Below are 17,118 nucleotides of genomic sequence, written 5' to 3'. Positions count from 1 at the left end.
AATGTAGAATATTTTTATTCTTTGGTGACTAATAATAAAACAAAACAATTTTTTTGCGGTTCTGATGTCAAAAACATTGAATTAAAGTTAAATAAATAAACAAATCTATTAATTAATGTAAGTAATTAAATATAAATCATTAATTATATTTAATATTTAATTAAAGATATTTAATTTAGTGCATGATAATAGCTTTTCTTTATCAGTTTATAACCATAATTGTCAAATTATATGCGAGTGGAAAATCCTCTCAAGTGAAGACTATTACTTTTGATACAATATATAAGAGGAAAATATGCATCAAATTAAGAGGAATTCGCTAGAATCAAGATTACTTTTTTTAGGGTGTGAAATCACAACAGTTAAAGAAACTTCAAAAAAATGTAGGTTATGTTTACTGATAGTTTTACCTTGATGAAAAATTTCTTTTCAAATAGGTAAAATCAAAATTAGTTTTTATGGAATTTTTTGAATGTAATGGAGGCTAAAGTTTTGTATCACAGACATAACCTAAATTTTTTTTAAAGTTTCCTTTCTCATGGAGTGTCACATATATATGAATATTTTTTTAATAAAAGAATATAAATTCTTTCTTTTTATCCTCTACAATTTTGAGAATATTAGATTAAGTGGTCTTTATTTTTTTCCTTGTTAAGGATAAGACCCTATTCCATAATGTCGTTACTTCCGCCTTGAAAAGAAATGACCAGAGGGAAAATCGTAAAGCTCTTGCTTTTTCCTCCGCAAGAGGATCAAGATTTTTATATCTTATTTCCACCAAAACGAAAAAGACGATTCAGCTTTTAAAATTTCGGTATTTTTCTTTTAAAATTACAAAATTTGTTTTAATAAAAAAAAAAAATATCAGAAAATCAAACCTAAATACCAAAAATGTTTTTGATTATGTAAAATATGCTTTAGTTGTGCATATTTTGAACTAACAAATATTTTTGCAAGTCAGATATAACATAACCGGAAGGCAGAAATTATAATAACTGGTTTTGAAAAATAAAAGCGAAACAACTAATTCTGCAAAATGCAAATTCACATATATACAGAAAGCTATACACGACTGACTATAAGCGCAACAATGGAAAACAACAAAGCCGACAGTATGTATATACAGTCATTGAAAAGTGAAGACAACTAGTAGCACAACTCGAGATTAATTACCACCCAGCCAATTAAGAACTGCGTTTCAAAATGTTTTCTACATAATATCAAACCAAGAGATATTAAACAAAGGGAAAAACTAGCAAACGCGAATATTGTATACGCAAACGAAAATTTTCATATTTGTATATCACTCATGTGGAAAATTTCAAAATGACCTTAAAAAGTGTAAGCAAAAATAACTCCTGAAAAAAAACTTTTATGTTTCAGAAATTAATTATCACTTTTTCAAAGCAAAAAAAAAAAAAAAAAAAAAATGGGGTGAAGGTAAAAAAAATTGAAAAATCTGGAATAAAACGCATTTTAGAATATGTAAACACAAGTTTTGCGAATTTGTCATGTGGAAAAAGTGAAAATTAAACAATATTTGTTAGTGAAGTACATACAATTAAAATATACCCTCTATCTATGTTTACCCTCTATGTATGTTCGGAGAATTCATTAGACGAATTAGGGACAGCACTGAGATCTGTTTAATGACTTTGATGATTCAGCCCCTATGTTGTCAATTTAGTTTTACCTCAGTCGCATTAATGATGGTGTTGTCTGTTGAATATTCAATCCTCAAGATTATGTCCAACGGAATATAACCATCATTTACATGATAATTTTCCGCGCTTCCATATACAGTTCATTTCATTTCAAGTGGTATTGCTAATTTACATTTAATCTTTAATTTATGTTTATTAATTCATTTTGAAAATAATATATCACTGGACAAAAATATTATCACCCAGAAGAATGTTTCTTTAAATCAAAGAACTATTTCTTTGATTTAAAGATGTATTTCTTTGATTTAAAGAAACATTTCTTTGGGTGTATTAAAAAAAATCCATGTACTTTTCTTGATCAAAGAAAATTTTATCAGTTTGATGGAATGATTAGTCTATAAAATGATTATTTTGATAAAAATCATTAGTTAGAATTTTCATTTTCGAGAATTTGATTCTAATTATTTTTCGGACAAATTTTCATTTTTCTAATTGAAATTTGAGAGAATTTCCTTTTAAAACAAATTACTTTACAAAATTTTTAAGTAAAGAATTTTTATTTAGCTTTTATTTCTCAGAATTTCTCTATATCTAATTTTTAAAAAATTAGAATTCTAATTTAACCGAATTTCAATTAAGCATAATTCCTATTTTTTGAATTGAATTGAAATTTAAGTTATTTAAAATTTTTAAATGTCAGAATTTCCAATTCCTCAAATCTTCATTTGTTCGAATTATTGTTTGTACGAATTTTTATTGACAGATTTTTTGAAACGACAAATTTTCATTTCTCCGAAATTGCAAACGACCGAACAAATACAATCGACAGTAAAATTTCGGCGCGTTTCTTAAAATTAACCAATTAGAAATTATCAAGAAAATCGTGATTCGTCAATTTTAAAAATCGCGTCAAAATTTTACTACTGATTAGTTTTTTCGGTTATTTGTAATTTCGGACGTTTCATTTATTTGTAATTTCTTTCGTTTTAAGAATTCTATGAAATAAAAATTCGGTCAAATGAAGTTTTAGTAAATCGAAAATTTTTACATTTTAAAATTTGAATCAGTTAAAATTCAGTTAAATGAGAATTATACAAAATTAGAATTCGGTTAAATTAGATTTTTATAGTTTATACTAAATAAAATGTTGAATAAAGAGAAATTCAGCGTGAAATAAAAGTTCTACTAAATAAAAATTTTGCTAATAAGTAAAAATTTGATTAAAAAGAAATTCTGCTTTCGAAAAAATTCATAATTCGAAAAATAAAAATTCTTTTAAAAAATAATTATATCTAATAAAATTTTTGAAAATGAAAATTCCAACTAATGATTATATCGGATAATTCTGATTTTTGTTTCAATATGTCAATATTTCAGGTTCAGGGACCTTGTAATAATTACACAACATTATCGCATACATTAATTGTGAAACTAACGCTCTTGGTATTATTATTATGGTTGTTATTTTATTATTATTATTATTATTATTATTATTATTATTATTTATTATTACTAATAATGTTAGAATTTATATATATGATGATAATATAAATTGATTGTTTGAAAATGACGTGTTAATAAAACATATATGTATGACGCTAATGAGAACAAACATTAACTTTATAACAACCAATTAATGGCTAGTAATTATAATTAAACACTAAAAATGCAAAAAATTTACATTTTCTGAATTTGAGTTTTATAAAATCGATTTACAGTTTTTGATCCAGATCTTTTTTAATCTCGCTTTTTATAATAAAATTTTTCAAATTAAAAAATTATATATATGTACAGGTAAAAGTTAAAAAATTTGAAATAAAAGTTTAAATAAATATTTAATTCTTGAATTAAAAAAGAGAAATGAATAATATATAGAAATACTTTTTTGAACTCTTAGAACTTTCTTGAAAGAATATTAAAGAATATTTCGTAAAAATAGAAGCGAATGGATGACTTTAGAAAAAAAAACTTTTGATGAAATATAAAAAATGAAAAAAAACAGAACATTCTATTACTATTCATTAAAAATGCCAAAAGTTATAAACACCTTATATATATATAGTTCGTTATGATGATGTAGTACAAATGCATATTTTCTTTAGAATTTATATCTCGAGTTTTATCCGATTTTCTCACTTTTCAATCAACTCCTCTTTCTCTCAAGAAAGTTCAATAATCTACTCTGAAAATATCTTCCATTATTCTTATTGTATGTGAACTTCCTTTAATGAAGTGAAATAATTCAGGGAATATTTTATTATTTAATTTATAAAAAGCTATGCGTATATACTTCACTTTTTTCAAAAAAGGAATTAGCTGACTTCAATTAAAGTGAGAAGTTCATTACGTAAGTCAACATCAACATCAAAAGGTACATTTTCGATATATATAGTTTTAATCGAAAAACTTTTATCGAAACTTATCCAATTTGCTCATATATATAATATATTAATTTTCGATATTGTTATTATATTTCCTCAGTTATAATGAAAAATAATTATTTGAACATATTTAAAATTCTAATTAAACAATTTAAGTTTAATTTATAAAATTTAAAATCCATTTTGAAAGTAATAATCCAATAAAACAAGAAACTCGTTTTAAAACTAAAAATTCATTATAAAATTCTAATTATAGAAAGTTAGAAATTATCAAATGTAAAATATTTTACTATTTATTGGCGTATAAAAAAATGAAGAACAAATGTAAAACAAATTTTTTTTTTGTGCGGAGAAAAGAGGTAGAATGTTTAAAACGTATTCGAGCTTTTAAAAAATGTAACTACTTTATGGAATACTAAAACCTAACTGATATGAAAAAAGTTCTATCACACTGATCGTAAACTTTCACTTGATTGGATCTGAAGTGAGCTAAACGGTTCAGTATTGATTAAAACATTTTTTTTTATTTTTGCAAAAACAATTATACTAAAAGAAATTAATACAGTTACATTTTTTTACCTGAAACTGTAGATTTAAATAAAAACTTTTTTTGATTTGAAAAAATTTGGTTTATCTCTCTTAATATATAGAAAAAAAATATGTATATTTAAAATATTAGACACAAAATGCCCTTTAATTAAAAACACAAAATGATGATAAAAAATTTTTTAATTTTTTTGTTCCTTTATTTTTTTTACAATTATTATTATTATTATTATTATTTATTTATTTATTTACTTATTTTTTTACTACTTTGAGAATTTTCACTAATTTTTAGTTATTGTTTATTTAAAATTTAGTGAACATTAGAATAATCAGATAGTAATATTTTATTATAAAAATGAGTGATAGTGGAAATTCTCACTAATGTGCCCCAATTTAAATTGAAATTTAGAGAGGGAGAGATATATATCATTCTCCGATGAAAAGAACAGAAATTCAGTTAAATTCGAGCAAAGTTTAATTCATTGAAAAGTTGATTTCACTAAAAAGTATATGTGTCCTGACGCGGTGAAAGGGACCTTATGATTAAATAAATCGATTTTTATTTTTTTATACCAATCGATAGTTTTTGAGTGGCTTTTTCATTTCCAACAATTAAAATTTGTCTCCTTCAAATACTTATTGTGTTATATAGCTTTAAACATAAGTACTTTTCCGCGTATTCTCGGGCGCCTCGTGGCTACTGCAAAACCACTACCACTGCTCACCACTACGACGCTACCCTCGTATATCGGTGAGTGTGTTTCCTTCGTGCATCTTCGGCTCTACCATTTCTTGTCTCTCCCCACTAGTTCTAAGCTCTGATGTATACATTGCGCTGGGCCCGGAAAATGGATTTATCTCATATTAAAGCCAGTAAAATTGCAATAAACAATTTATTAGATTTTCATTATTTTAATAATGTATAATAATAATAATAATAATTTATATTTTAAATTCAAGACATATAACTTATTTATACAGCAAAAGTAATGTTATTTTTACTGTTGTAAGAAAAGTAAAAATTGAAAATTTCTCTGTTGATAAAATAAATAATAAAAATTAATTTTATTTGATAACAACGATTTTCAGAGAATTAATAAATAATTATTAAAAAAATGTTTAAACCTTGTCAAAAAGGGGTTTCGTAAATTTCTTCTCATCTTTAAAGGATAAAGTATTTCGAGTTGGAATTTGGAGGAATAATAGAGGAATATTATTTTTGCAATAATATTGTGAGGAAATTATTTTATTAAAGATTTAAAGTGGAGTAATTTGGGGTAAGTTAGTTCAGCAGCGGCCACTAGCTAGAATTGGCGCCACATAGATTCAATGTCTGTCCCCACTTCTGTCAAAAATCCAACTTTTATAACCACAAAATTACTTTTAAAAATGGAGATGCTTCTTAATCAGCTCGCCCTCATCTAATTAATCCGACAAATCCGAACAAGATATTTCAAGTTATTTACGTATTATTTTGTCAATAAAAATTAATCAATTAACTTTAATATAAACTGAATCCATTTGCCGGGCCCAGGGCAATGTTTACATCAGAGCTTAGAAAGAGTAGGGAGGTACAAGATATGGTAGAGCCGAAGATGCACGAAGGTAGCATGCTCACAGACATATGAGTGTAGCGTTGTAGTGGTGAGCAGTGGTGCTGATTTGCAGTTGTACGTCCCCACTACTCAAATGTCTATTTTCGTGCTACACTTCGAGCGCCTCTCCTGTAAAATTTGCTTTGGAACCGTAAGGTCCCTTTCACCGCGTCAGGACACATATAGGTTGTGCTTAAACTTTTATAGAAGATGGAATCCGATTGGTTCAACAAAACTTTGAGTTATACGATATAAAACTATTACTAGGAGAATGGTTCTTTGTATATTTCAAAACTTAATCTGATTATGTAAATTGTAAGAGACAAATGGAATGGTAATCAATATATGATATAAAAAAATATATAATCTTTTTCTGCCAAGTTATTAAAAAATACTCATTTTTAAAAACTAATTTTTTATTATTTTTAAAATAATTTATTTAATACTAGCAAAATTAAACGCGCGCAAGCGCGCCAAATTAACTATTTAATTGTTTGTTATAAAGAAATTAAAGATTAATATTATCAATAATAATTTAATTTATTAGAATATTATTACATATTAAATGATAATAATGGAAATTATATGTGTACAGGCCTCGGATTATACGACTTTTTCTGACTTTTTTCAAAAATACGACTTTTATCGACTTATTTTAATAAAATGCGACATTTTTTTTTTACATTTGAAAAAAATGTAAATAAAATACATTTTTTTAGTATAAAATGTAGATCTTCTTCAGATCTTCTTCAATTCAATTATTTAACAAATTTTGAACTAAAATGATTCTTCACTAAATTAGTTATTTTTAATAATTTTAATTAAATACATCACAAATTCAATTATATCAAAATTATTTTTCAATTAATTATTTTCCAAATTTAAAATCAAATAAAATTTAATTATTCTCAACAATTTGAATTCAAAATTAATTGAATTTTCAATAATTTGAATTTAAAAGCATCTAAAATTTAATTATTTCTACAATTTTCCATCGAAATTTTATTTTTTAATTTAATAATTTCAATTATAACTGTTATTCAATTATTTTCAAAGTTATTAATTCAAAATCAACTAAAATTTAATTATTTTCCAAAATTTCAATTGAATTTCAATTATTTTCAAAGTTTTCAATTTTAAATCAACTAAAATTTAATTATTTTCCAAAATTACAATTCAAAATCAATTGAAAATGAATTATTTTCAAAAATTTCAATTCAAAATCAACTAAAATTCAATTATTTTCCAAAATTTCAATTAAATATCAATTGAAATTCTGTTATTCTTAAAAGTTTCAATTTAAAATCAATTGGAATTGAAATTTAATTATTTTCAAAAAGTTCAATTTTATTATTTCTAAAATTTTCCATCTAAATTTTTTTTTTGAAATTTAATAATTTCAATTATAACTCTTCTGAAATTCAATTATTTTTAACTATTTTAATAATATTCTTTGAAATTCAATTTAGAAATATCTGAAACCATTTTTCAATTAAAAATGATTTTCAAATTATTGTATTTTATCCGCATTTTCTAAAAAATTTTTAGTGAAATCATCTAAAATTTTAATTAAAAATCACTTAAAGTTTCAATTAATTTCAAAAATCTCAATTTTAAATCTTTGAAAATTCAATTAAATTTAAAAAATGTTTTCCAAAAATTGTTTGATAAATTATTTTTAGTTCTGTAAAATTTAATAATTGTTTGAAAATTAACAATATCTTTTGAAATTTATAACTATCTTGTACGAAATTTCTTGGCGCATCTTTTTTGCTCATCATAAATTTTTTGTATTTGTATACAATTTTTGAATCAATATACAATTTTAAAAAAAATGTCGTTGGTAAACGTTGTGTACTTCAGCTTCGTGAATTGAATTTTCGAATTTGGAATTTTAAAGAAACTTATTCCGAAATTTGGAAACACAATTATACAACTTTGGCAAAAATGAGAAAAAGAATTGTCAAAATTTGACACGTCATAAAGATTACTATTCAAAAAAACACGTGAAATCAGAAAAGGCCAACTTCAAGTTAGGACAGAAGGACAGACCAAGCATTTTATTATTATATAATTTCAAAAAAAAATTAATTTTTTTACTCATAAAAAACAAATGAAATTCATAAAAAAAATTGTTTAAAAAAACAATAACCTACATTTTTAAATGAATGATTGTTTTCAATAAAAAAAAAATAAAACCCTTTTCTCAATTTTCTATAGGATACAGTTTCATATTTAAAAATTTTCTATAATAAATTACTCTCGACGATAATAAAAAAAATCATTTTACAAAAATCTCGAATATCTCTTCAATTAGGCATTTTTTTTTTCTCTTCAAATAACAAGCTTTTTGTTACTATATTTTTGTAGTCATTTTTTTTTCTTAGAAAATATTTTCATAATATGTAATTTTTTATATAAGAAGATAAAAATTAACTTATACGAAATTTTTTTTCCTCTTTTTATTCATAAAATATGAATTTAAAAAAATTTTTCACTTCTTAAATTCTGGTTACATGTTATTGACTCATGGAAGCTTTCAAGAGCTTAAACGTCAGTTTGTTTACATATTCAACTTTTTCTAAAGTAAACAAAACCAGAAGAGAGTTTTCTCGGTAAAAAAAATGTTCAACTTTGGAAAAAACTTGAGGGATTTTGCTAAAGTTAGTATTAAAGATAATTCATTCAAAAATAAAAAAAAATGGAACAAAATTTGCAAATCAATATAATAATGCAAAAAAAAAATTTTTTATAAAATAGTAAATAAATTTCAAATAAATTGCAATGAAAATTATTCAGTTGAATGTAAAATTTAATTTTAATTAATAAATTCATTATAGATATTAAAAAAAAATTTTGTTGATAAATATTTTCCGATGTATATAAAACATTTAGAACTTATTTTTTTTCTCTTACTAAGATACACACATTAGATAAAGATAAAGTTGATTCTGTTCTTGAGAAGCTATAACCAACAGTTCTGATCGTATTTCTATAAACTTTGCCAAGATAAACTGCAGAATCACGAGATATATATCTACCAACCGGAAATGAAGATATTATTTATGGGAGAATCCGGAAAAAATCAATTCGAAAAAATTATGATTGGATATAGGATTCAGAGAATATCCGAATACTCGAGTTCGACCTAATTTAATTCTATCATTGGAAAATTTATCTTGCGAATAAATTGTCGAACAAATAGCAAAGTTTTCTCTCATCAATGACATATTATATGTATTACTTTAGATTGCTTCTCTCTCACAAGTCAAAGACATATATCTTATTTAAAATGCTCAAAAGATAGCAAATTTTTCTTTTTTCTTTAGAAAATAATTTGTTTTTCGAAAAAAAAATTGATAAATAAATCGAACAATTTGGTTCATTGTATGATTTATAAAAAAAGAAAAAAAAATGTTGACCTAATTGCTTAAGTCAATTGAGGTAAAATATTTTAAGAGAAAGAGGAGCAAATATCGACATTATTGTATGAGCCATTTTATAAAAGAATGGTCCTATAAAACCCATTCCTTTTTTTGTCTATAGAATCGGAAAAATCTGATTTATAATTTCACTGGCAATTTTTATCTATTATTAATTATTTTTAAATCTAATTTTAAAGAATCTAATTCGAGAATATAAAAATAATTATGCGACAATAAAAATAGCTTCCTCCAGAGGAAGCAAAAGAGGTAAATTTTGTTACTTTTTAAAATTGCAACTTTTTTTTTCAACGTTGATGAAAGAATATTTGAAGACTCAAGTTGCTTTCTGCGCTTGTTTTAGCCAAAAATTCTGGGTCAGACAAGCGCAGTGATAAAAGTCATCGTTCGACCAAACAGCCGGCTCCAGCACGTCTGGTTTAACGAGCCGTAAACTACTTGGTTCTGGCGTTCATAGAATGACGAAATACGTAAATTAATGAAAATTAGATTACTATTCTGGAAATAAGTGCACTTTTAACATCAAACTTTATCACGTGGAATAAATTACTTTAGAAAAAATTTTTTGTACATATAACCAAAAACTAATTAAACGAAAAATTGCATGTATTTGTGTTTCAATATTATTTTTCATAAAATTAATTTTTATTCATTAAAAAGTAAAAAAAAGAAATTCAATTTTTCAATCCAATGAACTGAAATTATTTGAAACCTTTTTTTAAATTACAATTTAATTTTAAAGAATTTTTTTATTTTGAATAAATAAAAAATTCAGGCACATTATTATTCCATAAAAATCATTTTTAAGCATTTTTATTTTCAAGAATTTAATTAGATATATATTTATTTTTAACAGAATTTTTATTTTTCGAAATGTAGAGAATTTATTTTTAAACAAATTTTTACTTTAAAGAATTTTTCGAATATTTTTATTAAGCAGAATTTTTATTTCACCGAATTTCTTCTTAGCCAAATTTTTATTCAGAAGAATTCTTAATTAACCGTATTCTAATCATTTTTAATTATATTTTAATTCAGGTGAATTTTGAGTGATTTGAATTTTTCAATATTAAAATGTCCAATTCACCAAATCTTCATTTATCCGAAATTAGAAATAAAGAAAAAATAATTTAATAAATGATAAAACTATTAATAATAATAATAATAATAATAATAATAATAATAATAATAATAATAATAAATAATATAAAATAATTTAATAAATAAAAAAAACAACAGGAAGATTTTGGCGCGATTTTTAAAATTGACCAATCAGCAATAAGAAAATCGTGATTGGTTAATTTTAAAAATTGCGCCAAAATTTTACTGTCAATTATTTATTATGGGCCTTTTGTAATTTGAAACAAATGAAAATTTGATGAATTGGAAATTTTTACATTTAAAAATAGTAATTACTATAAATTTTGTTGAATGAGAATTATGATAAATTAAAATTCGATTAAATTAGAATTATGTTAAATTAAAAAGTTGTGTAAAACGAAATTTTGTAAAACAAGAATTCTGACAAATAAAAATTTGTTACTTAATAAATCTGCAAAGTAAAAATTAAAAAAAAAGATTTAAAATAAAATTTAAAAAAAATTCTGATGAAAATTCATCTAAAAATTATTTATTATATTATTAGTTAATTATTTTTTATATCTAGGGTAAGTGTACCAATTACGGCGAGTGCATCAATTACGGCGCGTTCATAAAAAATAACTATTATTACTATTATATTTAATATAACTGTTGCAAAATGATAAAAAAATTATTTTAATCTTTTCTTACTACAATTACTTATAAAGATGCACATTTAAACAATTATTAATTTAATTATTTGAGATAAAATTTTTTTCCACGCAATTTGATCACCGAAATTGATACACAGAAACTGATACAAACGGGCCGCAATAGAAAATTACGGTATTAATTTTAATTTCTCATATTTATTTAAATAACCGATTTTTATAAAGTTAAAATTTTTTTTAATATCTAAATAACATAAGCTTTTAGTTTAATAAGTCTTAAATTGAGTTTATACAATAGGAAATGTCGAATTTTCTATTTCAAAGGTGTTTTGACTCGAATCGCGCCGCAATTAGTGCATTTACCCTAATAAAAGTTTTAAAAATTGAAATTCTATAATTAATGATTTTTATGAAATAATTACGCGCCCAAAAAAGAAACAAACAAATTATTCTGTTAGGGAAAAAATATTAAATGATTGTAAAAATAATTTGAAATTTTTCAAATTTCAAATTAATTTCCCTATACTTTCCAAACAATTTTCTGATTATAAATAAAATAAAAAACAAAAAGAAAATAAATTTTGCACGAATTAATTTTATTTTTTAAATGAATACGAATGAAAAAAAAGAAACGTACTTTGACTCGACTTACGTGGGCTCTGTGCTCCGGGGTTGAGGGTGGATTCGGGGTATTTGGCAGGGAACCCCCGGAAGGGGTGCAGTGCCGCAGCCGCGCCAGGGCCGTACGAAGGCCCTCCGTCACGAGGCTCTTTTAATAATCCTCCAATATACAGCAATCTCCTTCACTCTTTCTTGTCGTTTTGAAAATTAATTCTCTTAGTCCCAAATCACTCACAATTATTGAAATGTTCCTCTTCGATGATGACTGATTAATTTGGTTCATCATTTAAATATATTTATATATCAGGACGGAGATATAATTTCTAATTATTAACAATGAACACGTAAACACTGTAACACTTCTATACACGAATACGAATTAATTAATTAATTAATTCTATACGATAATAATTAACTGTTTAAAACTTTTATATATAGAATTTCAACACGAATTTTTTTATATATATATAACGATTATATAGATCGATGTTGTAATTTCAGTCAAAATGGGAAATTCAAGGAGTATAATGCCACATTATAAATGCGCGCGACTAAATTCCTTCTCTTTTCTCTCTCTCTATAGTTGAGTAATAATTTTCACGATTATTTCACCTTCGAGATCGCGTGAAACGAAAGCGCTTTTGGCACTTTGAGCGATCGAGGTTAAGTGTTCTGTTCTTCGTTTCTCGTGCTTTTACACGACGTGACTTTACAACCCTCTAAACGAGGCCTTTAGTTTTGTCCCAACAACTCGTCTGGCTCCATTCTTAAATCAGTCATATTTTACACCAAGATAACATCTTTCTTCGACTGTTAGTTCATCTGAAACAAAAAAAAAATACATCGAAAATATTAGATCACAAATCAAAAATGTGGAAAAAATACATCGAAAATATTAGATCACAAATCAAAAATGTGGAAAAAAATATCGTTTTTAAAATGCATTTAGATATTTCTAAAGAAAGGGAAGCATAAAAATTATAGGTTATGTTTTTAGCTTGATCCAAACTATCAAAAACATAACCTATAATTTTTTTGCTTCCTTTCCTTTTCTTGCACGAAAATTTTCATTGATATAAATAAATGTGACTTACTCTAAACAAAGGGAAGCAAAAAATTAGAGGTTATGTTTATAATATTTTAGATCAAGATAGATCTATATCATAAACACAACCTGTAAATGATTGCTTTTCTTCTTTTTCTTGGAACAAAAATTTCCATACACTGTAAAAAAAATTTTGTGTCGATTTACACGCCGAATGTAAAATAACTTATTCAACAATGTTAATTTATTATGCTTTGTAAATTTATAACGTTAAACATTTTAATTTTACACTGCTGAACGTTGTGAATTCACACGGTTGTGTAATTTTACAATGTTGGACATTGGAAAGTATGGCCACATACGTGTATGGCCATACTTTCCAATGTCCAACATTGTAAAATTACACAACCGTGTGAATTCACAACGTTCAGCAGTGTAAAATTAAAATGTTTAACGTTATAAATTTACAAAGCATAATAAATTAACATTGTTGAATAAGTTATTTTACATTCGGCGTGTAAATCGACACAAAATTTTTTTTACAGTGTAGATATAAATATATGTAAGTTGCCCCGAAGGGAAGCAAGAAATTAGAGGTTATGTTTATGATTGTAGTTTTACCATAACCCGAACTATCATAAACATAACCTATAACTTTTTTGGCTTCCCTTTCTTTAGACCAAGTCACATTTATTTATATCAATGGATATTTTCATCAAAATAAAGGAATAGAAGCAACAAATTATAGGTTATGTTTATGATACACGGAGAAAAATGGAAAAACGAATAAAGTAACTTTTACTACTTTAAAAGTAAAACCGGAACTGTTTTCAGTTTCTCCGTATTTCTGGCAATTTTTATTCCAGAAATAGTAAAATTTACTATGTCCGAAATAATTTTTACTATTTCAGGAGTAAATTTCACTATTTCTGGAGTAAAAATTGCCAAAAATGCGCAGAAACTGCGGACAGTTCCGGTATTATTTTTAAAGTAGTAAACGTTACTTAATTCGTTTTTCCATTTTTATCTGTGTAGTTTGGATCAAGGTAAAACCACAATCAGAAACATAACCTATAATTATTTTCGTTCCAAAAAAATGGAATCAAAAAATTAAAGGTTATGTTTATAATAGTTTGGATCAATGTACAACTATATCATAAACATAACCTATAAATTTTTGCATTTCTTCTTTTTTGGACGAATATTTCCATTGATATAAATAAATATGACATGCCCTAAAGAAAGGGAAGCAAAAAATTAGAGGTTATGTTTAAGATACAGTTTTACCTTGATCAAAACTATAATAAACATAACCTATAATATTTTGCTTCCGCATTTTTTGATTTTGATGAAAAAATCCATTAATATAAATAAAAGTGACATGTGCTAAGAAGCAAAAAATTATAGGTTATGTTTATAATGCTTTGGATCAAGGCAAAAACATAACCTACAAGTTTTTGCTTACCTTTCTTTAGGCAAGTCACATTTTTTTATATCATTGAAAATGTTCGTCTTTGTTCCTTAATTTACCATAATATATATAACATTGATTAAAATTTTAAATTCTACAGGTGTTTCAAGTAATATTGATTATGCAAAGCGTAGAAAAACCTTTTACCGCAAGGGTAAAAAAATATTTTTGTCACATTTCTTGGAAGTCGTTTTTCTTTTTTTTATAAAACATTTTCGCGCTCGCAAAAATAGGACAAAAACTCATTAATGAAAATCTTCTTTTTGAAATATAAATAAACTTTACTTAATTGGATTCTTATTTTCTAAATAAACTTTGTGACGAAAGAAAACTGAAATAAAAAAAAAAAAACTGGAAAGAATTCTTAAATATATATACACGCAAATATAAAAGACTTTAATTCTTTTATAATGAAGCTTTGGGAATTGGACTTTTTAAAAACTATATTTTCTTTTGACTTTCGCAAAAACCAAGTAATTAAAGATTCACTTTTTTTTTCTTTGAATTACAGTTTTCACTCATAAATTTCTCATCAAGAAAATTTTCTCAAAAGATTTTTATTTCGGAAATAATTATTATGTATATAATAAGAAAAAAGTGTTTTTCTAAATGTTAAAGGTTAAAAATATTAAATTAAATTAAAAATATAAATAAAAATATTCAAAGATAAATTAAATAAAATTATAAAAAGTTGGTTAAATAAAATATTTTTGTTTATCTAAATGAAAAAGTATATCTTTTCCTCTACTTTTCATTTGAAATGATATAGAATTTACTCGGTATTTGATATATTATGATGATTATTTTCTGAATATCAAAATTCAGAGCTTGACCGTATAACATCAATCGTGAGCTAGAATTTCAAGCAAATTCTCAGTCTCCTTCGTATAAATATATTTTAAATTTAATATTAATCCATCAACAGAATTGGCGTTCCTAATTATTAACATATACCTATATGCGAAATAAAATATCAAATATCTGTCATTTGCAAACTTGACGATTCAACTTGAAAATGCTGCAAAACCATGAATTTAATATTATAATGATATAATTATTTATTTATTTCTAATTTACAGGTAATGCTCTTTAATGCAGTATATAATTTACAATGTATTCACATTATGAAAAAAAAGAAAAAAATATTCTAATTAATATATACATATAAAAATATTATCAATTTACGACTAAAAAGAGACAAAATTAAAAAATTATTTAAAGCTCTCATATAAGAAAAAAAAACTGAAATAAAAGTCGTGTTACAAAATTATTTAAGTAAAGTGCTGTTTCAGACTTGATATAATATTGATATGAAACTTAACGCTTCACTACTGCAGAAGAGACTGGATGTCGAATATCAGTTTCATTTCAAAGTTGAATAGAATGATAATAAATAAATTGCTCTTCATTTCGAAGAAAGTTTGTTTTTTTTCTTTATTTCTGATAATTGGATTTTTTAAACGTTTATTATAAAAAAAACGTCTAAAGAAATATAATTATTTTATTTTAACCAAATATAATATATTTCGAGTTAAATATATATTATTTGTCTCAGAGCCCATTTATTTGGCGTAAATAAAGGTCGTAAATAAAAATTTTATTTATGACAAATAAAATTTTTTATAAATAAAATTTATATTTACATGAAATAAAATTTATTTGCAACAATTAAATATTTATTTAGCTCTGAGACAAATAGTATCTTTTCTCTTGGTTTAAGAAAAATTTTTCTTTATTGCAAACTTATTATTATTATTATTATTTTAAAATTAAAATCTATTTTCATCTGAAAAATTCAGTTCAAGTTCTTTTTTTACCATATTTTTATGTGTCATAAAAAATGTACATTGTAAAATTTCCGTTTTAAATAACAATGATTTTTAGCCAAAGGATTGTATATAATATTCACTTTTCTGTGTAAAAAAAAAAATGATTGCAATCGATAAAAAAAAGTTTAGACACAATCTTAATATGATCAACGTGTAATCAGTTTAACATATGTTATTATTTAAATTCGTGTTGGATGACGTGCACATAATTAAAACCGTGCTTATTTTCTGAGTCAATGGAAATGTTTAACTATTTCTAACTATACATATATATGTATATATATATTGTTGGATATTAATGAAAATGTATATATAGATACATAATATGTACACTAAGCTCATAAAGTACATACTTCTTTACATGAAATTCTTTTGCATGAGGCACGAGAAAGAGTTTCCTGTATTTTGTTCCAAAACCATAAACATATAATCTTTGTATTCTAAACGACGTTGTTTTTCAAATATTACAGGAAAAAAAAAATTAAAACTATACAAAATTCTTTAAAAAAAAGTCTTAGATTGAAAAAACATAAATATTAATATTTTCACATTCGATATTTTTACTTTAATTATTATTTAACAGCGAAAAATTTCACTAGAATAGTAAAGCACGGAGAGAAATTCAATTTGAAATATTAGGCTTCAATACTTGTAATTTAAGTCTCATTCCTAAATTAGTCTACCTTTCCCGCTCCACGATGAAAAATTTTAAAATAAATGATAAAAGGAGAAAAACACGTTAATAGACTTTGTACGTATTAATGTCTACTCG

At 24.1% G+C, this 17,118-nt stretch overlaps 1 protein-coding gene across 4 annotated transcripts in view; it reads right to left on the bottom strand.

Annotated features, from left to right (window-relative positions):
* LOC127284626 (probable serine/threonine-protein kinase MARK-A) overlaps positions 1-17,118 on the bottom strand; it is a 120,710-nt gene that overhangs the window by 86,993 nt on the left and 16,599 nt on the right. For 3 of the 4 annotated variants that reach the window (XM_051310161.1, XM_051310162.1, XM_051310163.1), the window contains exon 2: positions 12,033-12,823. The gene's annotated coding sequence lies outside the window, so the exon portion shown is untranslated. Of the gene's footprint in view, positions 1-12,017; positions 12,824-17,118 lie in introns of those variants that run through there. The other variant, XM_051310164.1, reaches the window with a different exon arrangement.

This window comes from Leptopilina boulardi, unplaced genomic scaffold (genome assembly GCF_019393585.1).
Source record: "Leptopilina boulardi isolate dan_hultmark-lab unplaced genomic scaffold, ZJU_Lbou_2.1 LbouV2_325, whole genome shotgun sequence".
NCBI classification, from domain to species: domain Eukaryota; kingdom Metazoa; phylum Arthropoda; class Insecta; order Hymenoptera; family Figitidae; genus Leptopilina; species Leptopilina boulardi.
Note: the sequence above shows the minus strand (reverse complement) of the source record. Positions and strands in the feature narration are given on the sequence as shown.